Source organism: Pelobates fuscus, chromosome 1 (assembly GCF_036172605.1).
Source record: "Pelobates fuscus isolate aPelFus1 chromosome 1, aPelFus1.pri, whole genome shotgun sequence".
Taxonomy (NCBI): Eukaryota; Metazoa; Chordata; class Amphibia; order Anura; family Pelobatidae; genus Pelobates; species Pelobates fuscus.
Genome location: NC_086317.1, coordinates 97197675 through 97209917, shown reverse-complemented (window position 1 = coordinate 97209917; position 12243 = coordinate 97197675). Strand labels below are relative to the sequence as shown.

The following is a 12243-nucleotide window of genomic DNA, read 5'->3' as shown; positions in this document are numbered from 1 at the left end:
AATACAGGTTCTAATATATCCCGTAATGATTTCAGCAGCACACGGCTTTGTCTAAGGAGGCAGATTTGAAGTTTGGTTTTACATTCCTGTGATAATCTCTATGTCAGATGTTTATGCTTCTGTTTTCATTTTAAGTATTTATATGCTTTCTATTTTATTTTATTTTATTCTTATTTTTATTATCTCAGTGACCAACTTAACTCCCCAACTCAGAATTGCCATTGATATAATATAACCCATTTATAAAATTCTTTGTGATTTTTTTTTTTTTTGTTTTGTCTGAATACCATTTGTCTTCCTATCAGTTTTCTAGTTTGTGTTTCTATGTGAATGTTACATTCCGGAGATTAAGGCAACTGGCAGAGCATGTGAGGTTGAGCCATTTCTGGTTACATGCCAAGGTATTTCATGCTTGCTTGAACATGTCTGAAATGCCTATGTGCTTCCTGATGAATATTTACCTGCTATTACCATATGTTCTGCTTGCCCCGAGATATATTGAAACTTGTGTGTATGAATATTCATACCTTAACTTTGTAACTTTTTTTTTTTAACGCTGTAGAACAGCACTGTGAGAAAGTTGTGTATGCTGGTGGCTAAATCATGGGTGGACAAAATGATGTAGCTTGCGGGACCCAAAGAAGTCGATCAACCCTGGCCAGCTTGAGTGCACTCATGCAGAGCTTGGTTTTGCAAACTCAAAGATTATGCTGTTCTATTTGTGGTGATGCTCACATGCCTGCCGGGTGGATTGGAGTTTTAAACTCTGGGGCATCAATAGTACTTGACTCTACAGCTATGCTTGAAGGAAACTCAGTGAAACCATTTTTTATTGGTTTAGACAATCGGGGGACGTTGAGCATGAATTCATTTTGTGATTTGGAGACATGTTAAAAAAAGTAAAGTTTGTTGAAATAACATAAAAATAGAATAGATGTGGCAGTAGCCATGTTGGGAGTGATCGCTATATAAATGCAAGATTGTGCATCTGATGCACTTGTTACAGTGCTCATAATAAATCATGTTACACTTGACAGTAAACTCTGTGCAATACCGCATCTTTAGGCAAGGGAAAAGATTCATCAAAGTGTTCGAAATGTTTATTTTATTATCGATCTCTCTCTCTCTTTTTCTTTTTTCTTTAAATGGTGTAAAAATTGTCATATTATCTAAAATCCACAGAATTCTCAGAAATGTCCATTTTTAGAAGCAAATTGAGAGTGGCGGAAATAGAGAGAAGTAAAACTCCACACCTTTCTGGGGGAATAAGTGGCAGAGAGATTTACAAACCTTTTATGTTGCCGTAAAAAAATATACATAATGATTAGGGTGCAAAAGGAGCAAAAGACTAAAAAACAAAATACATTTAATGAATGATGCAACTAAAATGTAAAAAAAAAAGTGCAAAATGGTCCTCAGAGTCTAAACAGACTCTGCACTTTATTTTAGTTGCTTCAATAGACCTTAAATAAATTTAGCAGATAAGCCAGTTGATAATTCTTGGGTTGCTGCGTGATATTTCATCATCTTGGTTGCTTCAATATGTAGATTGTGGGACTCATTAAACCCTGGGGTATAATAATTATTAAACAGAATAATAAGAAGATAAAGGAAAATCATAATTAAACATTCCGAAAGTGATTTATAGCGCTGTGAAGTGGCTGTGCTTTAAAATTTCCTACATTTGTCAGTGACACACGAATGTGATGTACTGGACATAGTGTGGACAATGAATTGTTGTGCTAGGAGTATTTATAGTTGAAACTATTATTGTGTGCTGGCTTTTGCTTAAAATGGTTCTCTTAGCCCTGTCTTAGACAAGGGAGAAATTTACCACAGCCACAGAGACGCCAAAGTAACCACTTGACTTCTTGACCCACATGTCTCTGATCTCTCATACAGCTGAATGTCCATTTCTATTCGAGACATTTGTGTACAGCACCAGAAACAGTTTCGGCCTCTGCAGAGATGCCCGTGTTTGAATATGTACAGTGATGTAGTTCTTCTTCCCATGGGGACCAAGGCTGATTACCAATTTGACCCTCCCAAAATCATTCATCACATTCTGATAGTTAATGGGGGCAAGCAAACTAGGGATTGCTTGGCCCCTGCCTAAACCCTGGGCCCTAGGCGGCTGCCTAGGGTCAGCTAATGGTTAATCCTGTTCTGCTTTGCCGTATTTAATGGACCGACACTGATACATTTTAAATACAGGTCTCCTAGTCTCCATCTGCTTGTCATAAGTGGCTAGACCTGAAATCCATGTTGGATTTGCTATTTTGCTGTTCAGACGGATGTCTTGAGGCTTGGTAAAAGGTCTCAGAAAATCTCAATGTTTTAAGTATCTGCTTTTTTTTTTTTTTTTTTAAACCCCACTTGACCACATTGTTCACACACCAATAAGCAGACATTTTGCCTGGTTTCAGTTGACATAGATATTTTCTGTCTTGTTTGAGCAAAGAAAATGTAATCTTTCTGAAATGAACAGTTTATTTAGTTAATGGTAGGCAACAAGAGCAAAAAATGTTTTTTTTTATGACTCAGACATTACAAAGTTTCACTAAGTGAAATGTTAGAGAGTGGAATAATGAATTTAAAGCTGTGTTAGACATAGAGTGTCTTAGCTAAGTTGAGAGGTTCATTTTAGACTAAATTTGCAAATCAGATGGCAACTCATTACAAGTCTGTATTCAGTGAACTGATCTCAATATACTATTTATGTTATTTTACAGTTTTTATTTTTTTTAACATAAAGACTATCTTCACTCTTTTACATCTTTGAACTAGGTGTTTATCATTATTATGATATGCAGCTCTAAGAGGAACAATAATGGAAACCTCCAAGCACCATTGTCACTACAGCTGTTGTAGTGGTTATGGTGCCAGGAGTGCCCTGGTGCTCCACACTCAGAAGAAGCCATTTTAGAATGGTTTGATTCCTTATCTGGTGTCTGTTGGGCACCACTCTCTGTCTCCACTACTTACAAGAGACTAAACAGGAGCCAATGAGCAGTGGCCAGCACTGCTCAAACCCCTGCTCTGTTCTAATGGGGTTCGGGTGCTTGCAATATAGCGATGCCAAGCCACTCCAGGAACAATGTATTGGTTATGGTCTTTGCAATGTTCCTTTAAAGCATATCTTCACCATCTAGCTTGACAGTGGTGGTTTTGGAACACTGATCCACTATCCCCGGACACCAGGAAAATGTCCAGACCATATTTTTCCATATATGAAGATTTCAGCTGTGCTTTCCATGAAATCAGCCTGTCACCTGGATGCACATGCACCCTTTACAGCTACGTGTCACCAGTGATGCAAGTTGCTTTACTGAAACACTCACAAGCCACTCTGTCCTTCTCCCTAGTTAACCCCATTCCTACATTAGGGCATGCTACAAAAGGAGGGCTTTAACACCATTAATGCGGCATAGCACACCATAACGATCTGGCCCTCCCTGCGGCCCCAAATACTTACCTTAGCTGCTGATTGTGATCAGGGGACACCTGTAGCCTATCCAGCTGATCCGTGTCATGTGAATGCGGTGACATTACATCATGCCTTGAATTAATTGAATTAATGCTTTCCTGTGGGGATTTAGAAGATGCTGAGTCAAACTGAGAATGACAAGCATCATTTCACTGAGTCAAGTGGTCTGGGTGCGTTTAGTGTCACTTTATAGACACATTACTGTGAGCATTATTACTGTGACTCCATTTGTATACTCTCAGAGATCAACAGTATGGAGCGTCTAGAAAAGAGGGACTTTAGGAATATTGTCTGGGTCAAAAACAGGGACTGTCTCTCCTGAGTAAGGACACTTGGGAAGTATAGGAATATGTTGGCGCAATATAGATACCAGATAATAATAAAATGGAATTCTATGCCTTCCATATGGAACATTTATCATTCAGAAATAACCCACACAGAGGCATTTATATACCCACTATTTATTTACATTTATACTCACTACAGTGCACAATTCGCCATACACATAAACACTAACGCACAGTTGTTTGACTCTGCACTTTTTTATTATTTTAATCTGCTCTGGCACTCAGTTACAATGTGTTTTATGTTGTATGCGTGTGAGAAACAATCAGAACGTATAACTCCGTGCTGTTTGTGAAGCATTCTGCCAGTTCCAGGTCAGTTTCCTGTTACATGCATGGGAACTGCTGTGTTGTATTCAGCCTCCGGATTAATTACAGAGAAAGCCATACTTATCCTACTTTCCACTATCAAACCCCCACTTCGCTAGGACATGGCTCTGACCAGGTCATGGTTGTGCAATGAAAGAGGCTTATCCTTCTGCGTTCCTATAGTGTCCCTGTTACCCTGCAGCTGCAGGCTCTCCGAGAGAAAGTGAATGTCTATGTTTAGCCACCGTGACAAAGAAGGCAACGACGAGAACTTCTGATTCTAAAACTCAAGCGGAGGTGATTGGGTGGAGCTGCTTTTCCTGCAATTGTAACATACATTTTCCTATCGGGAGCCAATGTCAGTCGTCTTACATTAACCAACAGAGCTCAGCTAGAGGATTCCCTCTGTCCTAGCTTCAGTTACCATCAAGACCCCCTGACCTGTCAGCGACTGGTTGGTTCTTTAGTTCCTTTGTTTTTACATTTTTTTTTTTTATTTCTTCCCCCCTTCTTTTTTTTGTTTTTTAACAATGCTTCAAGTCAAAGAACAGTGGCGCAATCCATCGGTGAGTATTTATACTGATATGTAAACATCAAAGTGACTTGCACTCGAATCTCATGTAACATATGTCGTTTTGTTCATTCAAAGCATGAGTGATCTAATGCTGGGATACAGTTACTCTGCGCATTGTTTTAGATTTCAAGTTTAACTTCTTGTCAATTTGTCGTGAATTTACAAAAGAACTTTGGTTAAAGAGGAAAAGAGAACAGGTGGAAATGTTTCTATGACTATCAAAGAGCTGAAGATGGGCCAGGATTTAAAGTAGTACACAGTGTAGCTGACTAGGTTCAAAGAAGACGTTTGATCTGCAGGATTAATTCTTCAAAGAGCTTTCTAATTATATCATTTTTGTATTGTCATTGAGGCTGGCTCTTGAGTTTGTTTTCTTTCTAAATGTTTTATTGTTAATAGTAAAATGCGAAACACAAATTGCGCTCCCTATTTGTGGTTCTTTTACATTTAAATTTTCTTGATGATTTTAAACATTGGAAATAGATGCATATAGCCAAACATACTCCATATACATTGTTTGTGTGTATTTCTTTTATTGTTAATAGTATCACTTCATTAGACATCATTTTTGTTGTGGGTTTTTCAGACTGCAAAATAGAGGCCTTGTTTTGTTACAGATAGTCTGCTATTTTCTGATCTGATAATTCATTGGTTCTTTCACACATTATTTAATATGCGTGAATATGATGTGAGTTTTATCGCATTTCTGCAGACCCTAGGAAAATGTTATATTTTTTAAATGATGTACATTAATATTAGAAAACAATGAATATCGAATTCATTTCTGAGGCCTACTACAGTTAAAATGCATTCCTGGAGCAAATATATGCAACCAGGTATTTGAAGTATGCAGATTTTTAAAATGCCACTTTATTTTAATTTGCTGCCATGCCAATTTTGCTTTAATCTACTTTTATGTTTGCTAGAGGTCTGGGAGCAGTTTTATTCCCATGGAACACTCAGATGCATTTACATGATAAATGGGATCTTTTATTTATGTAGTAGATTTGGTGCAGTAATATGTTTTATATTTGATATATGTAAATATATCTATTGGATTTCCACAATTTATTTATTATACATTTTAGTATTTATAGTCTTGATACACAATGCTTACTGATTGCTTGATAATTTTTTTTTCAAGGCTATAAAGTTAAAATAAAACAATATATTTTAAGGGTGTTATCCCACTTCTAATAAATTCTGGTATGTATCTCTAGACAAGCGATGGCTGCCCAGTTGTATGGGAACTACAGATCCCATGATGCTTTGGGAACTTAATGGCCATGTTTCATCATCACTGTCTAGGTTTTCGTCTTTAACTCTTAGTGTGGTGGGTATATTGCATTCTATTGTAATACTAATATGGTAGCTTGTGCTACTGTGACCAAAGAACTACTGAACTGTCTTTTTTATTATCACTATAAAACTAATCCATAGTGAGAGACAGCTGCTTTATTTCTATATATAGGTTTCTATTCCATGGATACTTCTCATGTAATTTATATGTGTCCACGCTTGTACTTTCTCAGTTTTAGAGTTGTAGAATAAATATCTGAAAACAGATTTGAAAGGATAACTGCATCTGTTCTGAACATTAAAGGGACACTGTAGGCACCCAGACCACTTCAGCTAATTGAAGTCGTCTGGGTGCTATGACCCTTCAGCACTTAGTGCTGCAATGTAAAACATTGTAGTTCCAGAGAATTGCAATGTGTACATTGCAGCTCTAAGTCTGACCTCTATAGCTGAACGACAGCCACTGGTGGCTATAGGAAAGCATTGAATAATGTTTTCCTATGGGGAGGTCTGATGCGCATGTGGCCATCAGCCGGCGGGTGGGATGGGGGCACTCCAGGACTAGTGCCAGGAAACGGGTTTGTTTTCCTGGCACTGGAGAATCCCTTTAAGCTTACTCACAAAGTCACCTTTACAGGGTTATTCACTAAAGTGAGAATTCAAAATGAATTTCACATCTAACTGAAAGCATAGCTGACATAGAAAATGTTTCCACTTCTGTTATTTTGACCTTAAAGGGTCACTCCAGACCCCTAAACAACTTTAGCTTGCTAAAAATCTTTGTGTGAAGAATATGTCCAATTTTTTTCATTTGGCAAAAAGTGCAGATTTCAATAGAAACTGACACTTTAATAAATTAACCTGGTTACACCCCTTTGGCTTTCAAGCAGACAACAGTTAATGTTACTTCCTGGTTTCCTTAGCTCAATGCAGCTGACCTCAACAGGTAGTAATTGCCCAGAGCACCTGCCTTCCTTGCAAATACTTTTGCAAGGGGAGGGCTTGCAAAAGCAGCACACAAGAGCTCTGCGGGTTTTGCAAGATGATTTTAGATATATCCCCAATGAAAAAATACATAATTAAATGCATGCAAGTTTTCATTTGGAACATATCTACTAAACAGTGATTTACATTTGAAATTCACTTCTCACTTTAGTAAATAACCATAACATTTACCTGTGAATGTTTTTTTAGGATTTAGTAAAACAGTTATTTGTTGTAGTAAGCCTTACTGGCCCAACCCCTCCAAAAAAAAAAAAAGGAATAGACTTACCTGCATTCCAAGGCCGATGCCAAGTTCTCCTTCAGTCATGTCTTGCTGTCTATCGGTAAGCGTAAACATGTCCTGGATGATGGTCTGAGGGGAGAACTTGAGTGGCAGGTATGAGGGGTCCTTGCCGCCATTAGTTGTCTCTTCCCAGCATGCTATGCATGCTGATACTACCACAAAGAAATATACCTATACATACACCACCACAAATGTTATACTTAACTTTGAAAGACAGTGAGCAATTTAGTAGATGCTTTCCAAGGAACCTATCCCCAAAAGATCCTTAACTTGGGCATATATGCAACATATACAATAGGGAACCAGCATAGGATCTAGAAAAAAGAAATATACAACACAATAGTGTAACACCATTAAACAGGTTAACCCTCATCAAAATGAATTGCACTGGCAAGCAACAAGCATGAATAAGCACATATAGGTGCCTCTCCCGATGTAGCAAAGCAGCTCAAACCCTCACGGAACTGAACCACCTGGTCCTTCCAAGAATCTCAGCCTGTATCGATATTTAGTAAAAGTTAGAATTTACTTTCCACAAACAGTTAAAATAAAAACCTGTACAAATGGTCCTATGCGTTTCGCCCACTTACTGGACTCCCTCAGGAACCACCTTTATACACATTTAGAGATAAAAACTAAATTACAAAATTATCAGCTGTATAAAGACCTCCCGGCCCAAGTCCTGTTTAAATGTCCCCATTTTTTCCCTCATTGGTCCATTTAAATTAATCCCATTGTTCCAGCCATCAGCGTGGCTCTTCTTCCCCGCACTACAGGATGTTGCATATTCGCTCTCCTTCATTCCCTTCCCATCTCCACGTGTGTTCACTCATTTATTGGCAACACCTATGTTTGTGTTCCTACCCATCACATGATGCATTCCACTAATAGCTCCTCCTAGATCAGGAACGCTTATGTATGCGTTCCAGTTCATCACATTGTGTGTTCCACTCATGACTCATACTAGTCCTATCTGTAAACTGAACAATGCAGTTACAGCCAGACCAAAGAGCGGAACTGATTTCTAGACTTAAGAAAGAACACAATATTTAAAGAAAAACCCATGTATTAAAAAAAAAAAAAAAGCTTTAACCTTGTATGTACAGTGTTTTATACTGAACCATTGCACATATAGTCTCTAAGTACCATAATCACTACAAATCATGGTGCTTGGAGTAACCCTCTCATCCACAAAAGTATCACATCAGATATTTATCATATACATTGTGCTAGCAACTATGCCAGCTAAAAATATATATATCAAACAGTAAAGTACTTGAATTTACATTTCTGTACTGTTCACGCATCATCATGTACCATAATGTGTCACGCAATGTAGATCAGTGGAGCTTTATATCTAATCTGTTGAAAGGGTTACTCTGTGCTCTATGGTAATGGTTAAAGTGCTGTAAATCTATGGGTGATGCCCAGTTTCTTTTTGACAAATTGGTTTGTAAATTCCTGGTACCCGCAGCCCACCGCATTATCAAATGCATTGAAAATGTAGAATCTTTACTTCTTCCCAAGCATGGTGGAATTCGTCATCCTTTCTGATTGGAGGAAATAGATGAAGAATGAAATATATTGATAAAACGTAAATTATACATTTTTAACACAAAGTTGTGTTTTCTTTAATGTGACATTAGGTTGTTATTACACGAAAGATGTGCATTAAGCATGCCAACACCCCCTCGCTGCCTTTGTATTGTTGTTGTCTAAGACGTGGCAAGTAGAATTGATGGAAAAGTTTAATCATTGAGCCATTAGCAAAAGTGGGAGTAAAGTATGTTGTGAGTTTTTTGCAGTTATATTATGTCTAATGTTTAATCCTATCACTAGGAGCCAAAGAAGAGAATCTGTGTTCATTGTTACTGTGACAGTGCCAGACAGAGTGGGAAGATCAGTGCAAAGTATAATTTATGAATAGAGTGGGATAATTACGAGATCGAGCCAAACAAAATAATAGATAAAGAGAAGGGGTCCTAGACTCAATTCTTCTCTCTTATCAAGGAAGCATGCTGTTTTCCCGCTTTTAAATGGTAATTTGGAATTGTTTTTTTTTCTGGTTGAAATATATTTTTTTTATATACTGGTAGTTGAATAAATAATGATGTCTAATTAAGATAATGTGTTTCCTGTTCAATTTTCCACTTTCTCATCTGTTATAGCCATTTGCATGTAAAAATGTCAGTGTTCCACAAGATTAAATAAACTGTAAATGTGGCCACTGCATTGAAACTGGAAAAAGGTGTGAAAACAGAAGCCTTCACCATTTGACTGTGTGACTAATTGCCAAGGATTGGTTACTACTGCACGGCTTGACAAATTTGCTTAGGATCTAGGAGCCAGCTAAAAAAGTTGTTTTTTTTAACCAACTAAACTTTATTTTGAACCATAAAAAATACAATTCTAAAAGGGACACTATATACACCAGAACCATTACTGCTTATTGTAGTTGTTCTCATGTCTATAACCTGTCCCTGAAGGCTTTTCGAGGTAGACACTGCCATTTTAGAGAAAAGGCCGTATTTACATTGCTGCCTAGTAATACCTCTAGTGACAGTTACTTAGACTGCCACTAAATATACTTCCTAGTCCAGTGCTGCACAGTGTGCAACATTCAGCATATTCCGGTATCAGAGCAAGAACTGCAGGAAGATTACAGCTCCCTCACCGACTCTATTCCACCCAGCCGGCCACCTCTAATTTCCTCAGGTCGGCCACCCACCCTTACATTCTCTTGGCCAGCAACCTGGGGGCTGAACGGGCTTCCGAAAAAAATCCTAGTTGCCATAGCGACCTGCTGCCTGGGATTTGTCGAGACATGTACTACTGTACCTTGTTTTGACCAGTTCTTTTGATGAAACAACTCCTTTCTGGCTATAGAGTATCTACTCCTCATCCAAATAAAATCTACATGTATGTTAGTATCAGAAATCACCAAGACTTTTTTCGTCCTTTCTTTTTCTGATGAAGTGATTTTATTAATATGAGTAATTTTATAGCATAATCAATAGAATTAGAATCTCTGGTTAGAGTGATGACCGAGGTTTACCTACCTGGAGTTGTCTCTCACAGCCTCTGCGATCTTCTTCCTGGGGGTCTTCTTAGGCTCATTTGTCAGAAGCTGTATCAATGCTGTACTTGAGAGTACAACAATGAGGTCTATGGAGGATCCTGCAAGATCTGACAATGATCAAGACCATGCCTGAATCCCACAGCCATCCTTGCTGCTTGGTTTGGACAACATTTAATCGCAGAGCTCTGCATTTTCTCAACTAGTCAGGGATAAGCAACCTTCTGCATTCCAGATGTTTTAGACTACATCTCCCATGATGCTTTGCCAGTATTATGGCTGTAAGAGCATTATGGGAGATATAGTCCACAACATCTGGAGTGCCAAAGGTTGCCTAACCCTAATCCTGCTAAGTCCCTGCTATGTTTTATGATATCTTTGCATTGCATTCAAATTTCAATGAATTATACCTTTATGGCACACTGGGATGTGACAGAGCCCATTTAAACTGCTTATACAGCATAGGAGAGACCATTAAGGTAGAAGTTTATGTGCATCAAAAATCAAGGGATCTGCACTGTGTGCAACACTTAACAGAACAAACTAACACCACATCAGCTCCTGGATAGTGTATGGGACATTGTTTGCTTTATAGTCCTGATAAAGAAAGTTGACATTGTATAATAATTGTTTCAAACTTTTTCTATAATCCATCTTCTACAAATAATTAAAATGAAAAACATAAAACTATGCCTTTGTTATTGACATTTCGGCTTGCCTGGAATTTAAGGCTGGATGACATATTGATTCCCTAAGGGTGTCAAATATATAGCATGTAAAAGAAATCTACGGAAACCGCAGTTCTAAAAATAGTGCGTTCAATCTCCTCGGGGCTTTATGAACAGAGCGGGAGTGGGAACAGTTGCACTATTTCATGAAAATTGCATCGTTTTGTCTCGTAGTGTCACATACAGATGTGTCTAGAAAGTTTAGCCCCTTTTTTGCTAAATGCTTCAACCTGAAAATCGAAATAATATTGTATTGTTATCTCTTGCTTGGCCATTGTACAAGACTTTTTAGCAGTTTAATGAAATTTGATGAGAATGACTTTTGATGTTGTGGCATTTCTTAGAGAAGCTAAATCATTCTAGCTTCTAAATCACATTTATTTAATAAGATGAATTGTACATGGCAGTGATACTCTAAGCCAGTAAGTAATGTCCAAAGCAGGTATGCGTTGAGGTCGCTTTAGCATAGCTGTGCAGACCGGACGGACTGCGCATACTCGACAGAGCCAACTAAGTGTCGAACTGTTTGAATATGGTTTGAAAGCTTACCCTAGGACATAATCTGGGAACTTCTGCCACCATAACCACTAAATCACACTGTAATGGTTATGGCATTTAGCGTAATAATTAAAAAATAAGTGAAATGTGAGGAGCAAGACATCATTGATAAGGAGTTGTATTCATTTTATGCTGTTCTTTAAGTCTTTTATCTTACTTTAGTACAACTCTGCGCAGCTCACTGGAATTTATTTTTATCTTTTCTATGAATTTCTTGAGTGAAAATTTTAGTGATTATCAGGTGGATTTCACTTTTTGTAGATACTGGTAACTCATTTTAGTACGGTGGCTTTTTTTGTAGGCAGAGGAAAGGACTTAATTCCTTCTTTAAGTCCTTATTGTGGTAAACTATACAATTTGTCAGTGGTAAGCAGGGTGGATAAAAATCAATTAATACAAAAAATATTAAAGAAAATCTTTCGATAAAATGCTTTTGGAGTTAAAATCCATATAAATATAGTTTTCTACCTAAGATACATTATAGTGCAAAAGTTTTTCAGGGTGATATATGAATTAGTTATGTAGCATGAGGCTGTACATTCATACAATGTTTCCATTGTAAATCAAATCCACGCAGGTG

The 12243-nt window shown here is 37.7% G+C and overlaps 1 protein-coding gene across 3 annotated transcripts in view; it reads left to right on the top strand.

The window, feature by feature from the left end:
• The window catches only part of MID1 (midline 1), a 410087-nt gene that overhangs the window by 274123 nt on the left and 123721 nt on the right, over positions 1-12243 (top strand). Inside the window, exon 1 of one of the 3 annotated variants that reach the window (XM_063450100.1) lies at positions 4664-4706. The exons of the other annotated variants lie outside the window; for them this stretch is intronic. The gene's annotated coding sequence lies outside the window, so the exon portion shown is untranslated. Of the gene's footprint in view, positions 1-4663; positions 4707-12243 lie in introns of those variants that run through there. 3 annotated transcript variants of the gene reach the window in all.